This window comes from Euprymna scolopes, chromosome 27, assembly GCF_053919585.1.
Source record: "Euprymna scolopes isolate OS-2025 chromosome 27, ASM5391958v1, whole genome shotgun sequence".
NCBI lineage: Eukaryota > Metazoa > Mollusca > Cephalopoda > Sepiida > Sepiolidae > Euprymna > Euprymna scolopes.
The window spans coordinates 32043625-32070109 of record NC_136508.1 but is presented as its reverse complement, the minus strand read 5'-3'; the positions used below and the strand labels follow the sequence as shown (position 1 = coordinate 32070109).

General features: G+C 33.0%; 1 protein-coding gene across 1 annotated transcript in view; it reads right to left on the bottom strand.

Moving 5' to 3' along the window:
- Positions 1 to 26485, bottom strand: part of LOC145248803 (uncharacterized) — a 2668808-nt gene that overhangs the window by 1895673 nt on the left and 746650 nt on the right. The window lies entirely within an intron of this gene.

Genomic DNA, 26485 nt, shown 5'->3' with positions numbered 1-26485 from the left:
GTCATCTAATTCTCGTAAAATATTTGTGTAAGATTGCATAAAATTGTCATCGGCTTCATTCACGTTCAATCTCGTAATAAAGTGACCTAAAATAATTCTTAGGATTATGAAGTTTCGAAAGATTGCATAGAATAGTTTGTTGTGTTATTCTGATTAAATTTCTTACAATATACCGCGTAAATGATCTGAAAATTTGCGGTATATAAGTGTGAAAAGAAATATAAAGAAAACAGAGTTTCATAGGAAATGGCCACTCCTTATTGTTTCCGGTCAAAGTTAAACTTCACTATGCTTAAGATATCTGATAATAAAGATGTTTTATTTACTTGTTAAAAATTAATCAAATTTTCAAACGGGAAATTCATCACAACTCAGTTAATAGATCAAAGGAAATTGGAAAGAATACAGAAATGCGGGGCATCCATTTTTTTTATATATTAGTATTTGCTTTCGACATAAATGTCAATTGATAAAAACTTATTTTGATGAACGGCATATCTTAGACTTACCATTATGAAGAGAATGTCAAATGAAACAGATTTTCTATAGATCATTGGTTATAGGTAGAGATTTTCGAAACAATGATTTAAAATCTTCGTTTTTCTACAAAACAGAGGCAAACCTCTTGTGAGATTGACTTAACAAAGATGGTAATTTTCATTCTACATACATTACCACCCACATTAACCCACATTTATATATATGAAAATATTTGTTAACTTTTCTTAATATATATATATATATATATATATATATATATATATATATATATATATATATATATATATATATATATATAAATAGCGTGTCCAGGGGTGATGAAAAAAATCCAATAAAGTGCTCGATCGTAGATGTGAGAGCTGAAGATAAATATTTATTATGACACTATATATACATATTTCAAGGTCGTACCATTGGTTTCGATACACCGAAAACAGTAATAATATACTGTGGAAAATCGGTATAATCTCTTCGGCGACAAAGAAAAATCTCTATTGTATTGTATATATATAAATATGTATATTTCAATAATGTATGCATATATATATATATATATATATATATATATATATATATATATTGCATGTTGGCCGTGAGTTCCGCTTACGTGTCAACAACCACAAACAAACAATTAGGGACAAATCCACACAGCACACAATAGCAATGCACTACACCCTCCCAGACCAAAGCATAGACAAAATGTAATGCGTACTTACAGCCTCCAACTTTCGGACACAGAGACAAAGAAGACAACATGAAAAGAAACTCATTCTGAGTCTGAACACCCACATCTTCGGTCTAAATAAAGATTTGGGACCGCTAAATGAATACTCTTTCCATAATAAATAGAAACCCACCAAAGACATTTCCTCACAGGCACAGGACAGAGTGAGTATGCACGGTGGGAGAACGGCTTAGCACCCCCCACTAGAAGTTAGTTTTTGTTTACGTAAGGCCTTTTACGCCATTTTATTTTATTTTTTCAGATTCCACACATTTTAATTTTCGACATATATTTAAGTCCATTTTCTAAGCACGCATACGTGCGCACACAAATGCACAGGTGTAGACACGGGTGCACCCTACATCCCCCATTATTATTATTATTATTATTATTATTATTATTATTATTATTATTATCAGCATTATTATCACTATTATTATTGTTATTATCACTAATCTCTCTCTCTCCCTCTCTCTCTCTCGCTCTCTCTATATATATATATATATATATATATATATATTATTGTTATTGTCACTAATCTCTCTCTCTATATATATACATATATATTTGTACGTATATATTATTATTATTATTATTATTATTGTTATTATTATTATTATTATTGCTATTGGTGTTGTTGTTTTACTATTATTCAACTCTTCGTTTAAACATTGCAATGCATCTTTCAGTTTCATTTCAAACATTAAACGTTATTAACCCTTGATTTCTCTAATCGACATATCGTGCTTCCAATTTTTGTGATGACTTCTAATTTAAAAACAATGCTTTCACCCTATACCTACCACTTACTGCATGTATGTATGTATGTATGTATGTATGTATGTATGTATGAGTATATATGTGCATATATGAGTATACATGAGGGTGGAAGAATAAAGAAAAAGAACAATCCGAATACTTTAATAAATTTGAATATGTTTCAACAAGAATAGAAAAAAATTAAGTAAATGATGATCAAAAGAATATTCCCCGTTTATCTAGTTATTTCACTTCATTTTATTTATTTTTTCCAACATCATTTGTTTGTATATATCAATTAACGAAATCTACAGTAGCGTTTTATAAAATAAATAAACGCGCGTGTGTGTGTGTGTGTGTGTGTGTGTGTGTGTGTGTGTGTGTGTGCGTGTGGTGTGTGAGTGCGTGTAGGTGGGTGCGTACGTGCAGACAATCCAGACAACCTAGACCCACAATAAGTCCAATCTCTTGGAAAAGAGATTCTACTTCACACCCACTTAGCTTATCATCTAAATATGCTCATCAATCTCCAGCTGTATATATGAACTCGTCCATAAAAGTGGGTGCGCGTATACTGTGTATGTATGAGTACGTGAAGAAACATATGTGGTTGTGCGCGAGTGTATATACATGTATGTTCACATTTACGAGTATGTTAGTGGGATGCGTGGGTGTCCTCTTCAAATTTTTATGAAAGGTTTAGTTTTGAATAGAGGCCACACAAGTTGCTGACCGTTCCAAGTCGAAAATGCTGGAAGAGTCATATTCAAATACCTTAATGGCTATATCCGTGCCCCTCCTCCCGCTGCTTACTCTGCCAGCTCACTCGTGTTTTCTGTCATTCACACTGAGGAAGATCGAAAGATCGGTCGAAAATATGTGCGTTTGAAGGAAACATTCTTTTTTTTTCAAAAGATTTTTTGTATTCCTACACGTCAACACACAGGAAATAAATACAGAAAATATATAATCATTTGTATATTTTTCGTATTGATTTTTTATTCATACATATTAAAATATATATATCAATATATATAAATATATATATATCATTATCAGTGTTAATACATATACACATATATACTTATTTATATATATGAAAATATTTGTTAATTTTTCTTAACCTATATATATATATAATATATATATTTCAATAATGTATGCTTATATATTAATATATATAAATGTATATATTATAATTTTCAGTGTTAAAACACATACATATATATACTTATGTGTGTGTGCCTCTGTGTGTGTGTGTGTGTGTGTGTGTGTGTGTGTGTGTGTGTGTGTGTGTGTGTGTGTGTGTGTGGATGTATATGAAGACTGCAATCAATGTAGAATACCGAGGGTTTAAAGTAACGTATGAACAAAAATCAGAAACGGTTTTATTAAGATTATAAATCTTTGTATATCTATTTTTCTAAAATCATTCACAAATAAAAGTAAAAAAAAATATGGCTGTGATGGTAAACATCTTGGATTATTCTGAGACTTCGTATTTTTTCAAAAGAAAACAAACCAAAAACCGCAAAAATTATAAGTCTTTACAAGATCTTCGTTCGTTTGCCTAGATGATTGACCCCTCCGTCGATTTCAACGTATGAGCTCAACCACAACACATTAAGTTGTTTGGAAGTCCACATCTGGTATTGACTAATCTAATTCTTGCTTAACTTCGGTGATCTGGCGAGAACAGATGTGCCAACGCCTGATCATGCGGCGCGCGCACACAGACAGACACACACAAACACACACACATATATATATTCATATTCCTTAAATGTGTTACTATAGAGGACATAATCGTACTTCGGCTCAAATGTTGAACCTTGTCTTTTCTTTTAAGGACGTCGTGAAATATCGTTTAGAAATTCGATAGAAGTTCGCCTGGTATTAAAAATCTAAAAGCAGGCAATGAGATTCAAGCAGTTTTCCTTATCTCCTGGCTTAATTTGAATATTTCATGTAATCCCTCTCAAACTGACAAGCATAACATAGTGTAAATAAACATGTGATGAGACATATGCACATCCAACTTCAAGGAACCAGAGTAATATATCTAAATGAAAAAGTTAATTAATAAATTGCGCGATGGGTCTCCCGAAATTAAGCACGTTTAAATATCCAAAATCGACTTACTCTTATCACGACCTGCTTTTCGTCCAGATTCCGGCGCTTCGGACACTTCAGTAAATCGATTCTAATTGATTTTGTTTCACCTATGAACTTAAATCTGCATTTTTCCTGCTCATATATACAGCTATTGCATATTGCTAATGTAAAATCATGTTCAATAATATATCCTTACGTAGTTTGTACGCAGGACTCAGTGATCTTAATATTGTTATGTTGGGCCTGCTGTATCTGCTTCACAGTGAACTGTTTTCTTGAAGCGCCAGAAGACGAAAGAGCCACAACCTAAAGTTAGTAGTCGGTTATCAAACGGCCATTGTGTGCTTTCGTGTCAGGTGTGTGGAACTCGTCGCGAACTAATGACTGTTATTTTGTCTATGTTTGGTGAATTCTGCTTGAATATGTGCAAATTCGCGCACACACCCACACCCACAACCTAACCACTTGACGATATACGAGCATCGGTTTCATACACATGCATATTTATATAGACAAGAACGCACATATATACACTCTTATATACAATCCCACAATTCAAAAAATATTAGTAATTCACTTGTGTAAGGAAAGTTGCTTATAACAACTTTTCAGCATTCCCAAACCAGGAGACCTATTTACTTTTAAACCATAAGTTTTATTCACTTTTTATAATCTAGTATTTTACACGTATTTGGCTGAATAGCAGATAACCACTAAACAACACATCAGAGACAAATACATCTTAAACAACTATCTATTGTAAAGTTTAAAATACGAAATCAAAATTGATTTAATGAAGAAAAATATGAATAAAAGGAAAACAGAGATTTTTTAAATCTGTAAAATAAAATTTTAAAAATAGTTTATTTTATTGTTTTGAATTACAACGTGAGGATACCATTAATATCTCTTTTTCTCTCTAACTTTCCCTTATATATATATATATATATATATATATATATATATATATATATATATATATATATATATATATATATATATATATACACTAGCAGAAGTATCCGTCGTTGACTGGGTTCTATAAAAGCCTACGGAAATGGACTGTGATTGATGAAAGCATGATAGGTTAATAAAATAATCCGAAACAACAACATGGGATATTAAAAAAGTAAACACGTAATTACTTTAGTTTTTTAAAGCAAATAATCGATATAAATATCAATAAGAAGAAAATGGCGCCCTTTTCAAGTAGAACAGCTTCGTTCCAGTTTTACAGTATTGGAAGGTGTAGTATTGCGCCGTCGGATTCAGGGTTGTACTATTGTAATCTAAAGAATACGCAGAAAGGGCTGTAATCAACTGAATTCCTTCTAGTACATCGACAAAAACGCTTAAACATATATATGAATAAAAATAAAAAGGTTATGCAAATGTTTTAAAAAAAAACACGTAATCACGTGAGCAGGATTTTTTCCTTCTTTCGACACAATAACAAGTAACGTTTTTATTTTTTATTATTTATCTATTTATCTATATTCTAAAGAGTGCCATGTGCAAGTGGAGAAGGAAAAACAGAGTTATGCAAAATTTGTGTCGAGAATTTTCTAAAGTTCCGACTTTTTTTTAGCTTTCACTTTAATAAGAACGTGAATTTATGATGTGAATTTATTCGACACAACATGATTTAACTAAAAAAAATAAATAAAAGCTAACGTGAATTAAGATTAAGTTAAAGGTGTTATGGTGGACCCTCACCCCTTTTAAAAAACCTTGTTAAACTTTGTGACATATTTACATTCTATGGAGGGCAGGCGCGAACGAACACCCAATAATTTTATTATACCATATTTCTTCAAACTGAAACATAATTATCAAAGTATACTTACGCAAATAGATATAAAAAGTACTTGTTAAAGTTTGTGCCATATTTCCCTGGAGTACATGCGCGAACGAAGCCCCCACAATTGTATTATACTATCCCTATTTAATTTGAAACATACTTATCAAAATATTTGTATGTACATCTATATCAAAAACACTTGTAAACGATTTTTTTTTCATTTCTTATTTCCATACTTTAGGGGCAAGGCGCGAACAATATTTATGAACCATCGTTCGGCCAGGTGAAACATACCGATTCCGTATCCTCGATACATCTTTTATCATTATATATAATCAGTCTTTTTAAGATAGTCAAGCATATAGGAGCCTATACGCGACCAGACACACACACACCCACACACACACACACACACACACACACACACACACACACACACACACACACAAACAGACGTTCAGCTTTATATTAAAGGCGCGACAGTATTTTTCGGACACTTTGAAAAAAGTACTTCAAGGTGGTTAATAGTGCCAAAAACTTTTTAGATTGTAAGTACGTTGTTGATGAGTGAAAATCTATAACTAGTGTAACCATTCTTTTTAGTTGGGCTCTAATAATTTTAGTTTTTGTCATTTTACGAAAACATACACAACACTATTTTTCGGACATGACAAAAAATCCTATTTTATTAAGAGCTATGTTAATGCATATGTTGCTGTATGCAAATTTTCTGTTTTTACACTTAGCTGTCATCATTAGAATCATTTATATGTTCTGTTCTACTGGCAGAACAATTAAGTTTAATTAAGTAAAAGGCATTCAGAAGAAGTCGTTTCAAAATAAGTCGGTAGAAGTGTGAAGAAGGATCGCCATGGATTTTAAGCTGTCGAAATCAACGGTCAAATACATGCTGAAAACAAACTTCGAGCGGAAAAGGGACGGATAATATAAGTTGGGAAGAGGACTCTGAGGAGAATGAAGAGGGATGTGACACGGCTTTTTACATCTGGAGAAAAAATTACAGCAAAGTGAAGGACAAATGTGAATTCGATGTAAACGTCCGAACAGTACAAAGAACGCTGCAGGGGATTGGCTTGAAATATGCAAAGTCTAAGAAAAAATTATATTAACAAAGAAACACAAAGGAGCAAGACTGTAGAGTGCTAAAAGGTCGTTAGCAAAACATATTGACTTTAAGAAGGTTACATTTACTGATGAGAACCGTTTCAAGTTAGATGGGCCCGATGGATGGTGTACTTGGTCAAGAAGGGGTGAGCCTGTTGGACTGAACAAACGGCATATTGGAGAAGGAGAAGTTAGGATTTGGGGTATGATCTTTGCTAATGGAAATATATGGTTGGAGTGGCTGAAATGACGACAGAACAGCGAAAGCTATAAACAGTTGCTGAACGAGAAAGCCCTTCCAAGGATAAAAAGAGGGATGGGGAATGATTTCTTTCTACATAAAGGCAATTGCAGCATCCATGTGTCAAAAATCATGAAAGAATGGATGGCTAAAGTGAATATGAATACTTTGGAATGGCCTGCAAAATGCCCAGATATAATTTTAATAGAAATCGTTTGGGAAATGCTTGCGCAACTTTTCTATGATGGACCTGAAATAACGAACGAGGCTCAACTATGGGAACAAATACAAGATGGCAAAAAACAACTAATAAAAACACGTAGGGATGTTATTGTGCATTTTTTATAATTATGAAGAGAGATTGATAAAAGCTATTGAGAAGAAAGGTGATATTACAAACTATTAACAGTTTTTCTACGATGTCCGAAAAATAATGTCTTGTGTGTTTTGTAAAAAATGATGAAAATTAAATATTTTTCCTTATCGATTTTCTTCCATTTTTATTGCAGGTATCGTCTTTATATGTTTATGCTGTTCTATTGAAGGAATTTCGCACATCTATGGTACTCGGAAAGTCGAATACTAAAGTGTCCGAAAAATAATGTTGGACCCCTTTTTATATATATATATATATATATATAAAAATATATATATATATATTTTCCCAGTGGTCACCTGGGAAAGTCGGTCTGGTGGTATGTCCGTGTAATATAATATTTCAAGAAATATCTCTTCGTCAGATATATATGTATATATATATATATATATATATATATATATATATATATATATATATATATATATATATATATAACAAAAACCTTCCCAAGCAAATATCATTTTGTATTATATTCATTCATATTGTTCAATCGTTAAAATGCATATATATATATATATATACATACACAGTAGTGTTTGAATATATTGTTAAGTGGCAGTTTTAGTAATTTACAACGGCTTTAAAGCTTTGCAACTCACTCACATTTATGACCACATTTTAAAGAATTATTACCGCTTATAGATAACCTTCTCAGCTATATTGTGGAAAAACGTTTTCAATTTTGATTCAGAAATTTCGATAAATTTACTGGTGTTCGAAAGCGTAACAATTCGTAAGGAAGTAAGCGACGCTTTTTATTACTAGTTTCCATAGCAACTACGACGCTGCAGCTACTACGTTTGCTACTAATTCACCGCTATCGCGAAAAGATAAGTAACAAGTAAAACAGAGAGAATAAAAGAATGAAAGGGAGATAATAGGGAGATTTTATTGAAAGGAGACGTCTAGAAGCGAGACGGTCACTTTGAAACTTAATATGTGAAGCTTTGAATTCCTGAACGCAAAGCCACCAGCCGGTCAGTGGAAGAATAAATGTTCAACATGTTTTTATAACTGCCGTCCCCTGTGTCCATCATTACATGAAAAAGGTATTGTCTATTTATGTGTACAAACTATTTGAAATTCATCATCTAAAAAATATATGTGTTAGAAAGTAAATGTGTCTATTTATGTTATACAAACACTCCCGTTCATACGAACTGTCAAAGCATAAATGCCAACCTGTCAATCTATCGGCATAAATGCTAACCTCTCAATTATCGGTCTGTCTATCTAGATATGAAAACACTTTCTCAAAATGTATTTATATGCAATCTCACTCAATTATAAACTCTCACTCTCTCTTTATATACACCTGTTAATGTCCACATCTCTTCTCTAACAATGTTAATGCCATCCCATGTCTTACAATATGAACATTAGAATATAACATATGCATGTATAGACATCACTTAAGTATGCTATAAAATAAGTATAACACTTAGATATGGCAAATGTATATATATATATACATACATATATATATATTTATATTATATATATATACACACACATATATATATATATACATACATGCATATATATATATATATATATATATATATATATATATATATATATAACGTAAGACATGCCAGAGTTATCATACTGTAACCAGCGTATATATGTATTTGATGATTTATTCAGCAACGAAATCATTCAGCGATGAATAAATTTGAGATAAATTATAGATTTTTTGTAGTTTGTTAATTGCCGGCCATGTTCGTAAATACAAGAAGTGCGTGAAAGAAGCAATGCGCGACAAATGAAACATGATCAGCCTCCAACCCTTGCTCCTCGTATTATCCTAAAAGTTGTTGAATTCCTGCAGCTGCCAACCTGCCACTTTTAAGGCAGTGTTTGTTTGAAGTCAGAAACTCATTTCTTTTCACGTTAGATGAATTTCGCCTTTAGCGATATACCGTTCAGGTGTCAGGATTTTAAATCTATTTCATTGGGCTCGTCACACTTGCCCATGTGTGCGCTCACAGCACACACACACACACACACTCGTATATATATATATATATATATATATATATATATATATATTTATATATATATATATATATAAAAGTGAAAGTGTTTGTCTGTCTATATACATTTCCCTACGCAATAACTCTGTCAATTATCAGTATGCAGACTTGAAATTTGATATACAGCGTATTGAGATTTAAGTAAAATCTTTATAACCGTTTTCGGCCAGAAATTTGGCTGTTAAAGGGTAAAAATTGAACGATTTAACCATTGAGAACTCTATCAAACCCCTCCATCAAGTTTGGGTCTAAACACTTGAAATTTTAGATATAGGTTCCTTAGACATGGATCTAACTTAATAACTAGATTAAAACAATAAATATTAAGGGGTCCTAATAGGGGTTAAAGTTAAAAAAAAAATTACCTCTGCGGTCTCTACCAAATTGCGCAGGCAATTTCTGGTGTAAACATTTGAAATTTTACATAAAGGGTATTCAGAGATAGGGCAAGCTTTTTAATCGGTTTGGGACGAAATTTTGAACTAATAAAAGATAAATGTATGTATGTATGTTTGCATGTCTGCCTAAGACTTTCCACAGATGCAACGGATTTTCACAAGATCAATATCGTTTTAAACCTCGACCTTTCAGACAACAAATACCGAAAAATTGGCTAAAATCAATAATTTCTTCACCTTCGAATGGCCACTTTTCTACTTTGTTGAAAGTTATCCCTCTTTTCGATCGTCTTTTCCTTTATTAAAACCTACGCCACTTCCGGTTTGGTGGTGGTCGTAACAGGAAAGACGTCACGTTTTTTCCAATTCTTTTTCTCCTTCGCGGTACGGGTTCGAGCCTCCTTCCTACAAGCACTTTTTTTTTTTGCTCAACATACACCTCCAAACACCTGGGCAACGCCGGGCTGAAATGCTAGTATAAATATATATATATATATATATATATATATATATATATATATATATATATATATATATATATATATATATAACAATTAATAGGAAGGAGGAAAAGAATTAGATATGTACAACATAAAAATAAACTGGAATTTTCGGAAACGTTCACTACAATAATTATAGGAGCACCTGGAATCACGAAATCTCATTTACCCCAAAATATTTAAAAAATAATACAATCTTATTTAAACTTAGTTTGGACTAGTGGCCTGATTACGCTGGATTTCGACACAAATCTCAACTTGAACATTTATGCACATAGGTAGCCAATAATATCCATATAAATATATAAATTATTATGAAAATCGGCCTTTCTCATGTAAATACAAAGACAGGTCCATGTTTAATTTCAAACAGAAAACCTAAGTAACGAAGTAAAAATTAGTCACAACCAAAATATTCTTAAGGAAATCGCTTCAGACAAGCCATGAAGCCACTAGATTTAAGGAACTAATAAATAATACTGAAAAGTAAAAACATACTAGACAACTAGTATTAGATAAATTCCGACTTAGCAAACGGCAATCTTTCTCCCTTCGTAATAAACATTACTATTGAAACGTGAGGAGTAAAAGACCAAATACGAGAAGTGAGAGTTGGGAGGTTTTTACAACCAAACCCAAGGGTCACTTTAAATTCAATACTTCCTTGTTTGTTTCAATGCGACATTAACCTGGTGATTTAATGTGAAATGTTATTGACGAAAAATATGTTTAACATTGTACTAACTCTAAAAATGAAAATGACCGGATGTATCCAACTTCGTTCAAACAACATACTCCCCAAAACATAAATCAAACGCTAAAATGTAATTTTATATTGATTTGATATTACATTTATATTCTTTATATCAAAACACATTGAACTATTTTATCTCATTATCCTAAACTAATGCATCACGAGGATAAAGTAAAATAAGAATAATAAAAAAAATGCCCGACAACACCTGTCCTGGTATTTATCTGATTCATTCGGTCTCTCGTTTTTTACATACCGCCCTTGTAGAAGCTTCCTTTGTAATACTGTCAATTAAAAATAAAGACGTATCTTATTATTGGATTAGCTTACGACGTTATTGGAGTAGCTTACGACGAGACCATCGCGATTATAATTTTGCTCAATAAAAATTATTCGATACAATTTAAACTCTTACAAGTTCTTATCGACACACAAGAAGTTTTAGGTAGCAAAAAAGAAAATAACAGGGGAAATAAGTTTATCAGCAAATAATTTTAAAGGAAGTTGTTCACCAAGGTACACAAAAGATAGCTTAAATGGCATTGATAATCAACGTGTGGAGAACAAATTTCCGGGTATAAACGGATATATAGTTCATTCGTTTATGAGCAGTTTTAGAAGTAAGAATGAGTTTCTGATAGTTTTCAACAGTTCACGTTGTCTTGGGTTTGCGGCAGTTGAGGACCGTTTTCGATTAGTCATTATTGAACAAAGGATGGTGTAGGGAGCAGGTTAGGATAAGCTAACGTCATCTGACGAACAGGGCCTCGCGAAACAACTATTTTGCCGTGGATCTTTTTGTATAGAGAATCCTAGCATACCACTCACACCTACAGTGCGCTTTACATTTACAGAGTTTTGTTTTTGTATGTTTTGATTTATATTATATTTTTATAATTGTGAAACTGTGCGTCCAATTCAACAATCGCAGTATAAGAGACGATGACACGGGGGAGGGGAGACAAGATGAAAGAGATGAAGATCATTGAAAGTTCGTTGAAGTCGATTGTTGACAAACCGGACTCTATCACAGGTGTATCACACTTTGTTTGCTTCTTACACGCACCTTCCGAAGTACAGTCCTTCTAAGGCATCCGTTAAGTCTTGAACGGCAATTGTTATTCCTTACAAATGTGCCGGCGCGAGAATCATCGGTACCTTTGAAGCGACATGACTTGAGTGTGTACATTGACGAGGGTAAGTTAACAAGAAAATGCTGGGATAAGCAGAGTTCTCTCACATCATCCGATATTCATAAATAATCACCCAGGTTAAAACTCGCTTACTTTTCGCAGGAAATCTACCATTGCGATATTTTTCTCGAAGCCAAATGTTCAATACTGAATATTCGTCAAATCTGTGGCGAGCAATGTTAAATTTTATGCACTGGCTCTGACAATTTAATAGATTATTTCTATTCTAAGCTGCATAATATAGCCGTCATTTCACAACTGAAAAAGGCAATATAACTGCGTAATATAGCCATCGTTTCGAATCTAGAAAGACGCAATATAACTAGATAATAAAAGACGTTCAGGTGTGATTAAATTTTTACTTGTCTTCACGGAACTTTTTATTTCTGAAATTTTCTTCTACTTTTATGCCTTTATTTTAAATCGCTACGCAATGTTCTCTTTGTGAGTTTTCGATAAATTTACGACGTTTCCATCGAGGAAACCAATTCCTACTTCAGAAAGAGCAACAGTATAAATAGCACTATTTATCTCCAATCCAATATGAACCTATTTTGCAGTGTGTTTGGTTTTAGTTTTAATATCGACACTTTGTAATTGATTGTTGTTAGATTCTTCTTTTTTCCATACTAGTGTTGCATTGCAAATGCCCGAGGCTCGTGTAAAGGGCAGAAGATAACTGTTAGTGACTAAGCGTTCTGGGAAAAATCAACTGATGTATATAAGTAAATAGTAAATAGCACCCATAACAGATACTCGATTTTACAATGCATTTATTTTATTAATAATATCAAGTCTGGTTGTTTTTTTTATATACAAGTGTGGGTGTATGTGTATCACTTTGGCTCGTAACAGTACATATCTCTTTCCTTTCCTGTAATTTGTCATTGTCTGAGAAATATATTTTAATAAACACACGTGTCGGTATCCATGTGAGTTCATCAGACGTGGATTATTTGGGGGTGAGTGTGCCACGTGTGTATAACAGAATTATACACACTTTATAGTAGCGACATTGGAACAGTAGCTTAAGAAGTTATACCTGAACTCCGTATATGCGGAATACTTAATAATCTTGACTTTCGTTGTTTAGAGTATATATATATATATATATATATATGTATATATACATATATATATTTATATGAGGATATATATATATGTATATATATATATGAGGATATATATATATATATATGAGGATATATATATATATGAGGATATATATATATATATATCCTCATATATATATATATATATATCCTCATATATATATCCTCATATATATATACATATATATATCCTCATATAAATATATATATGTATATATATATATATATATATAATACATATATATATAATATATATATATATATATATATATATATACATGATCTATTGGGTTTTGTATTCATTTCTATGAGAGCTTATGTGGTATTTGATTGTTTCCTTTACTAAGCAGTGACTGAGCTACCTGTTTATTTGTTTATTTGCGTCGCACTTTTTTGGGAAAGGAATTGTTATTATTGTTGTTATTGTTATTATTATTATTATTATTATTATTATTATTATTATTATTATTATTATTATTATGAACAACAACAACAACAGCAATAATAATAATAATAATAATAATAATAATAATAATAATAATAATAATAATAATAATTTTATTTATGAAATATTTCCATAGTTTTATTTAACACTTATACAATATTTATTACGTGCATAAAAATTATCCATGAACACATTAGTCTGGCAAGACTTTTAACAAGTATCGAACTCGTAACTGCTGAATCTGATATTTTTTACGAGCTATGTTACTATGTAAACTTTTATGTAGACTTTTATCGAATTTAAATGTAAGCTCTATGGATTTATTTATAGCAGGTGTGGTACACTAATAAAGGCGCGTGGCAGTGATGTGGATATTTGGCAGTAAAGAAAATGTGAAATTTGTGATTGCCTGTTTGTGTCTATTTATATGAACATGCTTTTAACCTTTTTCTATTGTTTATTGTTTTATATTTATTTGAACGATATCTCTGGTAAAATTATGCATTTCAATAGACTATCTTGAAAAATCTCGCATCCCTTATATGGAATCGATCTGCGGTGTGCGATCCATGGAATGACTCTCTTTCTGGGTTCACCTGCCAAATATTGGCGCAATATTGCATCCCTCAGTCTGTTTTATAAAAATCGGATTTGGATGTGCTCAGATTAATCCATCGCATTTGTAATCTTTTGACGTGTTTGCCTCCTACAAACATATCAGAAAATCCCATTTCTTAGATGCTGGAAATGGCATTAATCTAATAGATCGATTCCTCGGACTGCTATACTTTAGGATTCCCTCCCTGTTTCCTGCTTTTTTTTTTGACTTTACGAACATTCAAAAGTGAAAATGTAACGTAAACGTAATCTCCTTACATTTTTTTTACATGGATGTCACCACTTATCAAGGCACAGAAGCCACTCGGGGATAAGGGTTATTGTGTGTACAGTAATCAATGGTGTAGTGTTGTGTTATTGGTTAGTATTGGAGTTTTGATAACGTGTCATTACTTAAGGCGGCGGTTCATCAGGAATTTGTTTATATTGGACTTGAAGACATCCAAGTTGAAGTCGGGATGGAAACAGGCAAGCGGCAGAGAATTCCACAGACGTGCAGTTGTAAGAAAGAAGCTTTGTTCATGGAATCTACGTTTGGATTTGGGCACAGATAAAGAGTGGGGAAAATTATTGACAGTGGTTTCAGCTGGACGGGTGTTTTTCGTGAAAGATTGGAGAGGGACCAGACGATCACTTGTCAAGGAAATAACGATAAAACAAGGATATGCTCGCAAAGTCTCTTCTGTGGGAGAGAGGTTGCAGGGAAGAGAAAAGGGCATCCCCCACTAAGCCACGAAGTCTATTTTGTACTCTATCAATCCAGGATAGGCTGCTTTTAGCAGCTCCTGTCCAGATGTGGCAACAGTACTCCATCCTTGGATGTACTTGGCTTTTATATAGATAGAGAATTTAATCAGCAGTGAGAAATCTTCTGGAGAGGTAGAATTATCCCACCAAAGCGACCTTGACAACAGACTTCATATACGTGTTCCATTTCAGACATGGAGTAAAGGTCAAACCCAGAAGCTTATCAAAATATGGGGCCTCCGCTAGACGAGAACCATCCATTTCAATTGATGACAGATGGGGATCAGAGCGGTTATGATGTAAAGATAGGAGCTTTGTTTTAGATGCATTAAAAGTAACCAGCCACCTCTTTCCCCACTGTAACACGCGTTCAAGATCAGAGGAGAGAGCACATTGTCATTTACGGCCTTTGATGTGTTCCATAGATGGCCGTGTCATCATCATAGATGTCAACGAATGATTTAAATATGTGTCTTGGGAGATCATTGATGTAGATCAGGAAGAGAGCTGGGCCCAGGGTTGACTCTTGAAGGACTCCAGCATTAATACTTCCGGTCTAGGATTTCAGCCCATCAACCACTACTCTTATGAACCTATCAGAGGGAAATGATTTAATGATTGAGAAAACACTTCCAGTTATACCGTAGCTGGAAATCTTGTAAAGTAAACCTTTATGCCATACCTTATCGAAGGCATTTGATATGTCAAGAGCAATTGCCCTATACATGGAGCCTTTGTCGAGAGATTCGCTTATCCTATGAGATATAACTGTTAGCAAATGTGCTGTAGATCTAGCAGAACGGAAACCATATTGGAAAGAAGAAGGTTATTTCTGCTGAACTGGTTGACTACTTTTCTATTTAATATGGATTCCAGCAACTTACTCATGACACACAAGAGACTTATTGGTCTGTACCGAGAGGGAGATGACTTATTATCTGAATTCATAAATACAGGGCATACTGATGAGGTTTTTCAGAGTGTTGGAAAGCCCTTCTCCTTAAGGCAACGCTTAAACAGTTTGTAAGTATGGGGGCAAGTTCTGGTTGAAACTTTTTTAACACTATAATTGGAATACCGTCAGCGCCAGTTGCCTTACTGGAATCAAGGTTCTTGATTAGCTTGGCGACCTCACGCACAGATATTTGTATGTTACCTAGCGTTTTATATATTTAATATGGATTCCAGCAACTTACTCATGACACACAGGAGACTTATTGGTCTGTACTGAGAGGGAGATGACTTATCATCTGAATTCATAAATACAGGGCATACTGATGAGGTTTTTCAGAGTGTTGGAAAGCACTTCTTAAGGCAACGCTTAAACAGTTTGTAAGTATGGGGGCAAGTTCTGGTTGAAGCTTTTTTAACACTATAATTGGGATATAAATATAGGAGGAAATACCGGGAGGGCCTTCATCGCATGGGTAGAATTTGCTGCAAAGTTCTTGGCAAATAGTTTGGCCTTGTCTGATGCTTACTAGATGACCTCTGGTCCATTGATAGTGGTTGGGCTAGAACGCACGCTTCTGTTCAGGATCCTATTTGTTATTTGTCAAAATTGGTGGGAACCAAGCTGCTGCTCAGCTACTTTGGATTTTACGGACTGAGCATATAGCTCTCTTGCATTTTTTAGTACTCCTTTACAGTAGTTGCTGGCATTCCTGAAAACAGCTTTAGTCTCAGTGCATCTATTACGTTGGTTGGTAGCTATGGAAAAAGTGATTTCTGTGCACATTGTGGGGAGAACCATTGCTGGCTGTTGGGTTTTTTTTGGAATTTTTGGATGGTACGAATCGGACTATGCCTACAATTAACCATTCGGTCAGGTCTGATACTATAGAGGAAACATCCTTTTTAAACATGGAATCGAGAGGTAGATCAGATATGAATGTACGGAAGCTATCCCAGTCAGCCATAGAGTATCGATATAAAATACGGTGGACAGGTACGTGTGAAGACTTATTACATTTTATTTTTATCTTAACTGATACAACGGAGTGGTCGGAGGATCCCAGAGGAGATAGAACCGAACATGAATATAGCACAGGCTAAGTTGAGAGAAAACGGTCTAATGCATGCTAACCGGTAGTATTGGGCACAAAGGTGAGCTCGCGAACAACCTGAGTGACGTCATAGGCAATAGCAAAATCATGACAGAACCTCCCCTCATCATCTGTCGTATTTGAGTGGGTCAGCCATTCCACATTATGGACATTGAAGTTACCGCAGATGTGAATGTTAGCCGAAGGATGAGCAGACAGGATGTGGTCAATTTTCTCAGATATACTATTAAAGATAGTAACTCCTCTGTTGTGGGGACGATAGAGGGCAAATATAAATGCGGTGGTGTACGCAAGTGCAACCCGGAAGCACATATAAGGTCAATTAGGGTCTTCTCTGGACATATCCTTGCCACACGGGAAACTATCTTTTATGTAGGCACATATTCCATGTCCATGGCGATCTTGGGGGTCAGATGTAGATGTTAAGTAAACAAAGGTATAAATCACTCTTATATAACGCGTCCAGAGATATAGATGAAAAATACACGATTGGGTATGTAATGGATTGATACGGTCATGTGATTACTTTCTAGTGCATCCGTCGATTAAAAAAAAAAACATTAATGCAAACCAATGTTACGCACCTGGAGAGAGGTGTATATTCTTTTTGCGGTGTCTATGTAATTATGAGCTGGTCGTTTGTCTTTGTGTGTACACATGTGTGCATACAATCCTGGGTGTTTATGCGTATCTTATATAAGGAGATCTGAAGACACTTTTTACTTTTTCTCATGGTCGGTGCCCCCTAACAACGACTCAAGCATGCTCCCAAAAAACACGAATTTCATATTGTTGTTTGGAGAAAGTCTTGATTTCTGACAAGAATCGCATGTGCCTCGTCTATTTATTTTAAGGTGTATGTGTGAGGCGGTAAAACTCCCTTAACCTGTTCGCATTCAAAATAGACTTTCCTGCCTCGTGACCCTGCTAGCATGCAGGTGCCACGCGTCGTCAATAGGAGTCAATGAATGTTACGTTCGTCAGCATTAGGCCCTCTCAGCACCTAACTTGAACACAAGTAGTTGGTTCCAACTATTTCAGCGTGAATCGCGTTCTTGACACACAATACAATTATTTTACTACCTATTTTATCGAACGAATAAAAAAACAATTTATTCACCCAGAAACAAGGACTATTACAACAGAAATGTAAGAAGCTAATTTGATATGAGTCAGATTTTAATGGGGTAGATATTCTGAGGAACTGGATAGCATGATGAATCTCGCATTACATTTAAGGTTATATGTGTTCATACCGTCGAGAGCAGGGAAGTGATTCTGACGACAAGCGGTTCTAAGGAAATAAGCTACCAGCGAACTAAATCTCCCGACACCTTGCGATCTCTATAATGAGGTGAAGTTTTTACGATTGCGTCTCTATAGGGCACTCAGAGATGGGGACACGAAGATATTCAACACATTGAAGATAACGCAGAAATTTGGTAACCATTTCTGTCTTCTTCAGAAAACATTATATGACATCATAGAAGTTGTAAAGAGGTTTCATGCTCTCATATCTCTCTTAGAAATTCGGAAACGTCACTATTGTATTCCTCTATAGGTTTACACGAAAATGCACTCTTAGATTTTATTTAGTGTCTTTCATATTTCCTTCTGTAAATAACACAAAAAATGTACATACTCATAAACACAAAGACAGTTTATATATATATATATATATATATATATATATTTAGTAGAAATGGCAATTAATAAAAACTGAAGAAAGTGCTCAATACTGTTGTAGAGGAAATATGCGTTTTATTTTTTAATACCGTATCTTTCTGTTAAGGTACATTATTGTCTCAGCTACCCGGCCTTTTTTTTTTGCAGTCTGTAGCTTCCTCAGACTTTTACAGAAAGATTTTGGCCGTCTGTAGCTACCTCAGACTTTTACAGAAATTTTCTGTACCAGTCGGAGGAAGCTACAGACGGCAAAAAAAAAATAAACGCCCGGGTAGCTGAAACAGTAATGTACCTTAACAGAAAGATACGGTAATAAAATATAAAACGTGTATATATATATATATATATATATATATATATATATATATATATATATATATATATTTGTGTAGAAATATATTTTCTTATTATATATCAATCCTTATATAAGAAACTCAGTGTTATTACAGAGCAATATATAGAATAAATGACAAAAACTTTTGTCATTTATTCTATATATATATATATATATATATATATATATATATATATATATATATATATATATATATATATATATCTGTGTGTATGCATGAATCTATATGTATATATTGAAAGTATCGATTTACTAGATGCAATTGTAATGAAACTAACGGGATTATTAAATAGTTCCCAATGCAGAACAGAGCTGGTATTGAGTATGTTTATTATATAAACATTATTGGTTACATATGTGCATACACGTTTCAGTAGAATCCTAATTACAGAATAACATCTCATCAAACCCAAAAAATAATCAATGTTGAGACGGGTATCAAAATTATATCAATATTCAAAGATATTTTGGTGGAAGTGCGGTGTATACTTTGCAAATATGACCAGTAAGGTTTTTAGAGGGAGGTGTGGTAAAGGAAGTGAGGGGTGAGGGAGGAGAAAGGAAGTAAGATTACGTGTGTTTTTCTGTCGCGGTTTAGAAGTGCTGGTATTCTTTTAACTTGGCGGTCATTTGTTGGCCCAAGCGTTCGCTTTGATCTGATGTAATATAATACTCTTAGCGTCGCTAATTCCCTATCTTATTTCTGTTTTTTTTTCTTTTCTAGTAGCGACTTTATTTCTTATTGACAAGTTTTATTCATCCATTTATTTTTATGTTTATTTTTTATTTTTTGTTTTTGTTTTTATTCTATTTCTCGCATTTTTTATTCGGTCATTTGTTTCTAGTTTTCAAAATTTTTTATTTATTTATTTGTCTGTTTATTTATAAGATATATGTCTATAGCGACAAAGTAATATTTAGGTGAATAGATATATGGGCTTATTTATATGATTTAATTAAATGTAGTATATCGGTCGTTATATTTTCTCCTCTCTCGTAGTGTCTGAGTTAATTATCGTGGCAAAAGTTTTTATATCCATACATACATTTTATTTCGGTGGTTATCATTTTTTCATTTAGGTGGTTTATCCTTTTCGCAATACTAGAATATATATATATATATATATATATATATATATATTCTAGTATTATATATATATATACTATTCGAGTATTATATACTATTCTAATATTATATATATATACTATTCTAGTATATATATATATATATATATATATATATATATATATATATATATATATTTGATATGTTTACATGCGTATTGCTATGGATAGGTTCATTAGACCATACACGTGAAAACAGGTGCATACTAGTATATATTTAGCTATATTTGTGGAGTGTTTCGTTCTTTGAGTTCTCTAGTCAGGGTGCTTTGTTATCGTTTCGGGTCAATTAGGTGGTTGGTATTCTAATGACAAGCATGCTAGACCCATAGATTATTTTAGTTAAATGTTTTCGGGTGTTTAATTATTATGCATGCAAAATGTACTCACCTGTATCTGGTTTGTGGGAAATTGTGTTTCTGTCCGTGTCGTTTAGTGTTAAACGGGAACGCTTGAGATGGTGTTGAGGGGTTAAGAAAGTATGGTTCCTTTCTTAATTTAGCTAAGTTATTTACGCTAGCCTTTTCTTCGACGCTTTTCGGTGAGTGCGTTATTTATTATTGTGGGGTATTGGGACCAATCTGTATCTTTTCAACTCTTATCTTGGTTAATGTATTAATAAGTTAAGATATTGGAAGTGAGGGATTATGAATTGTAGTGTTACTACTATGTTTAAGCCGGGTATACCACTGAAGATGAGAGACAATTATTTCTTAGTGGGAATTCGTTTGGTATTAGCCAGTTTTTGTTACTACTATTATTAGTGCCGGAAGTTGGATTATATTTTTAATATTTTATTATTGTGCTTCTTATGCTTTTTTATGATTCTTTTTAGGTTTTCAGTAGCTAAGTTTTAGAGTGCTTTCATTAAAGATATAATTTAATGCACTGCTTGTCAGGAAGTGTTTACCTATAAGATGAAGGAACCTATTCCCAAGTTTTTATTACCATTAGATTGAAAGGGCATTAACTAGATTATTTTTCTACGTCGATTATTAGTTCTAATTGTATTTATACTGATTCTATTGTATTTAATGTCAGCATTTTTTGTATCCGCTATTTTTTAGTGCGTTGTTATAAATATTCTTGTATCGATTGAATATTATTTTATTTGAGGAGTTATTCTGTATTCTACGTTCGATTGATTAAGGTATGTGTATGATAATAGAGGATGGATGCTTACAGGCTGGGTAGATATATGTGGATTTAATGTAGGTATTGGTAGCTAAATAAAAGTTGACATCCAGAAAGTTGATAGTGTTTCATATTGCTAGTGATGTCTACCTTAAGCCCCATATTTTTCATAACCTTATTTATTTTCCTTCTAAGTCCGTTTTATTTAATGCTTGTGGCGTTCTTAACTATCATCAAGCCGTCGTAACTGTATAGACTTATGTCCTCGATGTTTATATCGCTATTCTGGGTGATGTTATTCAGTATGAAAGATTCAACCAGGTCTGTGGCTTCTACCTGTGTCCAGGGAGCCTATGGCTAATCATAAAAGCCATTTCGCCTATGTTTTGCCCATTGCTCACTGTTACTAATAAGTGCCGTAGTACAGGTCTTCATAATATCAATATATACGTCGAGGGGGCACAAGTACAATTACTGTGATTTAGAAGTTTAAATGTGCGTGAAAAATTTTTTTACAGAGATTCTGTAAGACACGATCCCAAATTGTAACCTCCTATGTATTATGCTATTATTTTAGATGGAAACAAAAACAAACGCTTTGTGGGGTTCCCTGTATGTTAGTTTCCAGGGAAACAATCCAGTTTGCTTGAAATTATTATATCCAGTATGGCGCTAAGCAACTAGTCCATAAATTTATGAGTTGTCCATGAAGGAACTGAAACACAACAGCTGCAAATGTTATTGCTATACTTTTAGCACATAAAATAAGATGCGAAACAATAGAAGAAAGGGTGCAAATAATTAATTATCATGCATTGAACATACGCCTTTATTTTTTCCAGATAGAGGCAAATTGAATGATTAATGATGAAAGAATCTCATACGATATTAAGCGCCATCTTTCCTTTATTTGTATCGGTTGGAACTCATGAGTTAAATGCTGAAGACGACTCCACAGATTATAAGATAAAAAATATAACACAACTAAATAATCTATTAAATGTAATAGATGCTAAAAATAAAACCAAATCAAATATACAAAACGTATATGTAGTATGAAATAAAAGAGAGAATAGAATCAATAAAGATATTTCGAAAATACCTAGTCGCCATTTTTATGCTATAATGGCGGCTGCTTGATCTTCCGTGGCAAACCTGCATTTCAATTCAAGAGACTCCTAACAATGGATAATCCTTCTTATTTAGTTTTTCCCACCTTCAGAGTTCCTTTCGTCTGTCACCTTTAACTAATCCTTATATTTCTCATATTGATTTATGTATGTGTGTACAAACATGATATATATATATATATATATAAATATATATAAGTATATACATGCATGTATATATATATATACATAAATATATATATATATATATGCATGTATATATGCATAAATATATACATACATACATACATACATACATACATACATATCTTTTTTCTCATCACCGTAAACTGGCTGAGAGCAGAGGCAGACCCACTTGAAGAGAAAACTGAACTATGAAAGTAGATGTCTATGCACGCGTGAAGACATGTGTGAGCTGATGCTTCTTAGCCTGAGCCGAACAGATCAAGAGGGATTTATCAATCATTAGGTGAATATTCAACGAGTATTGATCTTGGCGGCTACGTTCCTTCTTAATACAGCACGCGCTCTCGTATGAAATGGAATGAGAAAAAAAGTAGAGGAATAAACGGCGAAGTGAAAGCATAAATCGTACACCATTCATCAAAAGCAAAAGGTCTTTAGAGCGTTCAGTTGGGCCTCATTTATTAAAGCGTGAACGCACTCAACTCTCCTGCCCCCTTTTATTTATATTACGTACGTTATATATATATATATATATATCTATATATATATATATATATATATATATATATATATATATGACGGAGAAATAGAGAGAAATAACATCATATTTACATTTCTTATGGAATTTCTGTCTTTGAGCCAAATTTATGTTTCTATTATCTTTTATAGTGCCTCCAAATACTTTGCACACACTCATACGCATATATATATATATATATATATATATATATATATATATATATATATATATAAATATATATATATATATATGCGTATGAGTGCGTGCAAAGTATATATATATATGCGTATGAGTGTGTGCAAATTGGTGTTGTAGTAATTATATATATATATATATATATAATTACTACAACACCAATTTTTTAATACCTACAGACACTAATGTTTCTTTTCGGGAGACATCAGTGTAGGGTGACACGATTTCTTCCGGTCGAGAAATTCGAACCCGGCCAGGAAGCCATCCCTGACTCCATTAGCAAGGAACAAACCTTATGGCCAATCTCACCCGCGAAAAAATCGGTAGAACTTCAACATTTATTTTTCTAAATATCGTAACATCTGATCATAGTGATCTATTGATTATCACATCATGATCTACGAATGCGAACTTAGATGACCGACTTTCTATTTCAGCGTTAAAGTGCTCAACATTAAGAACCAAGTCTCTTTAAGGGCCTGACGTTATTATTACAATAATACTTACAGACACAAGTTTATAGTTATCCACAAAGAGACGCTTTCGCTGTATCAAAGATTTGCAATGCGGTTGGACTCGCAATTACTCATACTAAGATTGAAACGTTACGCTGTCTCGTTGCTGCTTAGATGGGTATGTGAAATTACAATGATCGGACATTATCCAAACGCCCATAACTGCTTTATACGCTAGAGGAAATTTTTGTTTCACTCCCCAATATGCGCAACCCATGATGAGGATCATATCTATTTATTATTATTATTATTATTATTATTATTATTATTATTATTATTATATAAAAGTCATTGTGTGTTTGAGCTCCTTCTTCATGGGTTCCTAAACAGCTGAGTCTATCTTTTTCAAATTTCACAAAAAGCTCATGATTATATCTGGCAGAGTTCTTACTCATGTTTTTTTTTTACACTAATTCATCCGATAAATATCGAAACTCGAAAAAATCTGATCTTAAAATCATTTTTTCTCTTATCGATAAAAAGAATTTTACAGGGGAATATTTTACGTTACACCGGCCAAGGGAAATAATAAAATTTTAGCAAATCATATCTTGAAAAAAGATCTATCCTAATCTGGAAATATTGCTTAGTGGTAGAGCATTCGACTACAGACCAAATGATCCGCTGTTCAAGGCAGGGTGTATATCACTATTTTATTTTTATTTTTTTTCATTAATTAGTTTAATTTACGAGAAAAGAAGAGATACTATTTAAAATCACCGCAACTCATTTATCCATTTCTATATTATAAAACTAAACCTAAATCAGAAATGTCTTTGCCAGGGCATTCTTCGTCAAGCACAAACATCAGCTGACGTGATATTGTAAACAAACCCAGACGGAATTTGATGGATGACATTATCATTTTATTATCTATTTATTTTATTTTATTTTTTTGCGAATTAGTTCATCGGGCAAATTATTCCCTGTATTATATAATAATCAATAAATTATTGATTCTCTAATAATACATATGCAATCAGCATTAATTAAAATGCCATGTTTATTCATATTTACGACCAGGCAAGGCAGCTAGTATGTATATAGTCTGCTAATGACTTACTGTTTATCATAATCTAAAATCCACTCAAGAATATGTGTTAATCAGTTGAAGGGTGTGACCGAAACCTTGAAAATTAATTTGAAACTGGACAGAATATTTAAGGTAACATAATTACAAGAATTTAATAACATTAGACTTGAAAATGACCACGTTGTAATCAGATGAGTACAGCAACTGATTACATGCTCTATCAGTGTGGGTTTCAATCGTAGTCATTCAAGTCGATTATCTGCGAACGATGAAGCACATGACAGTGGATAATTATTTTGCCTATAAATATATAAAATTAGCGAAAGTCTAATGTCCCAAATTTAGTCGTGTACTCATTAGATATAAAAATGCTACAATGAATCAAAGTGAAGATATGAAAGTTTGACATCATAAATACTGCAGGTGGAAGGCTAATTCCTTTGTTAAGATTTTAGATTACATCGCGTGAATATGTTATAACATACAATTATTTAGAACTATGTTAACGCGTACAATTATTTAGAAGAACTATGTTAACGCGTACAATTATTTAGAAGAACTATGTTAACGCATACAATTATTTAGAAGAACTATGTTAACGCGTACAATTATTTAGAAGAACTATGTTAACGCGTACAATTATTTAGAAGAACTATGTTAACGCGTACAATTATTTAGAAGAACTATGTTAACGCGTACAATTATTTAGAAGAACTATGTTATAAGGTACAATTATTTAGAAGAACTATGTTATAAGGTACAATTATTTAGAAGAACTAGACACATATTTCGCATTCGACAGATGAAGTAAAAATATTCGATTGAGCTGAATAACCTACATGTTTTGGTATACATTTTTTGAGAAACATAGCACGTGTCTCTAAATCCACTCTACTATTTTGTTATCTATAGAAAATGAACAAGAATATAAATTATACTAATATCTTTCTTAAAAAAAGCAAGTCTGCTTTACTGTGCTTACAGATATATAAATATACTGTCTAACCCGACCTGTAACGGATGGATCAGTTCATCTTCTGTGACTTTGTGCTGACTAGTAGGTTACAGAAACGAATATTTTGTTGATATTCA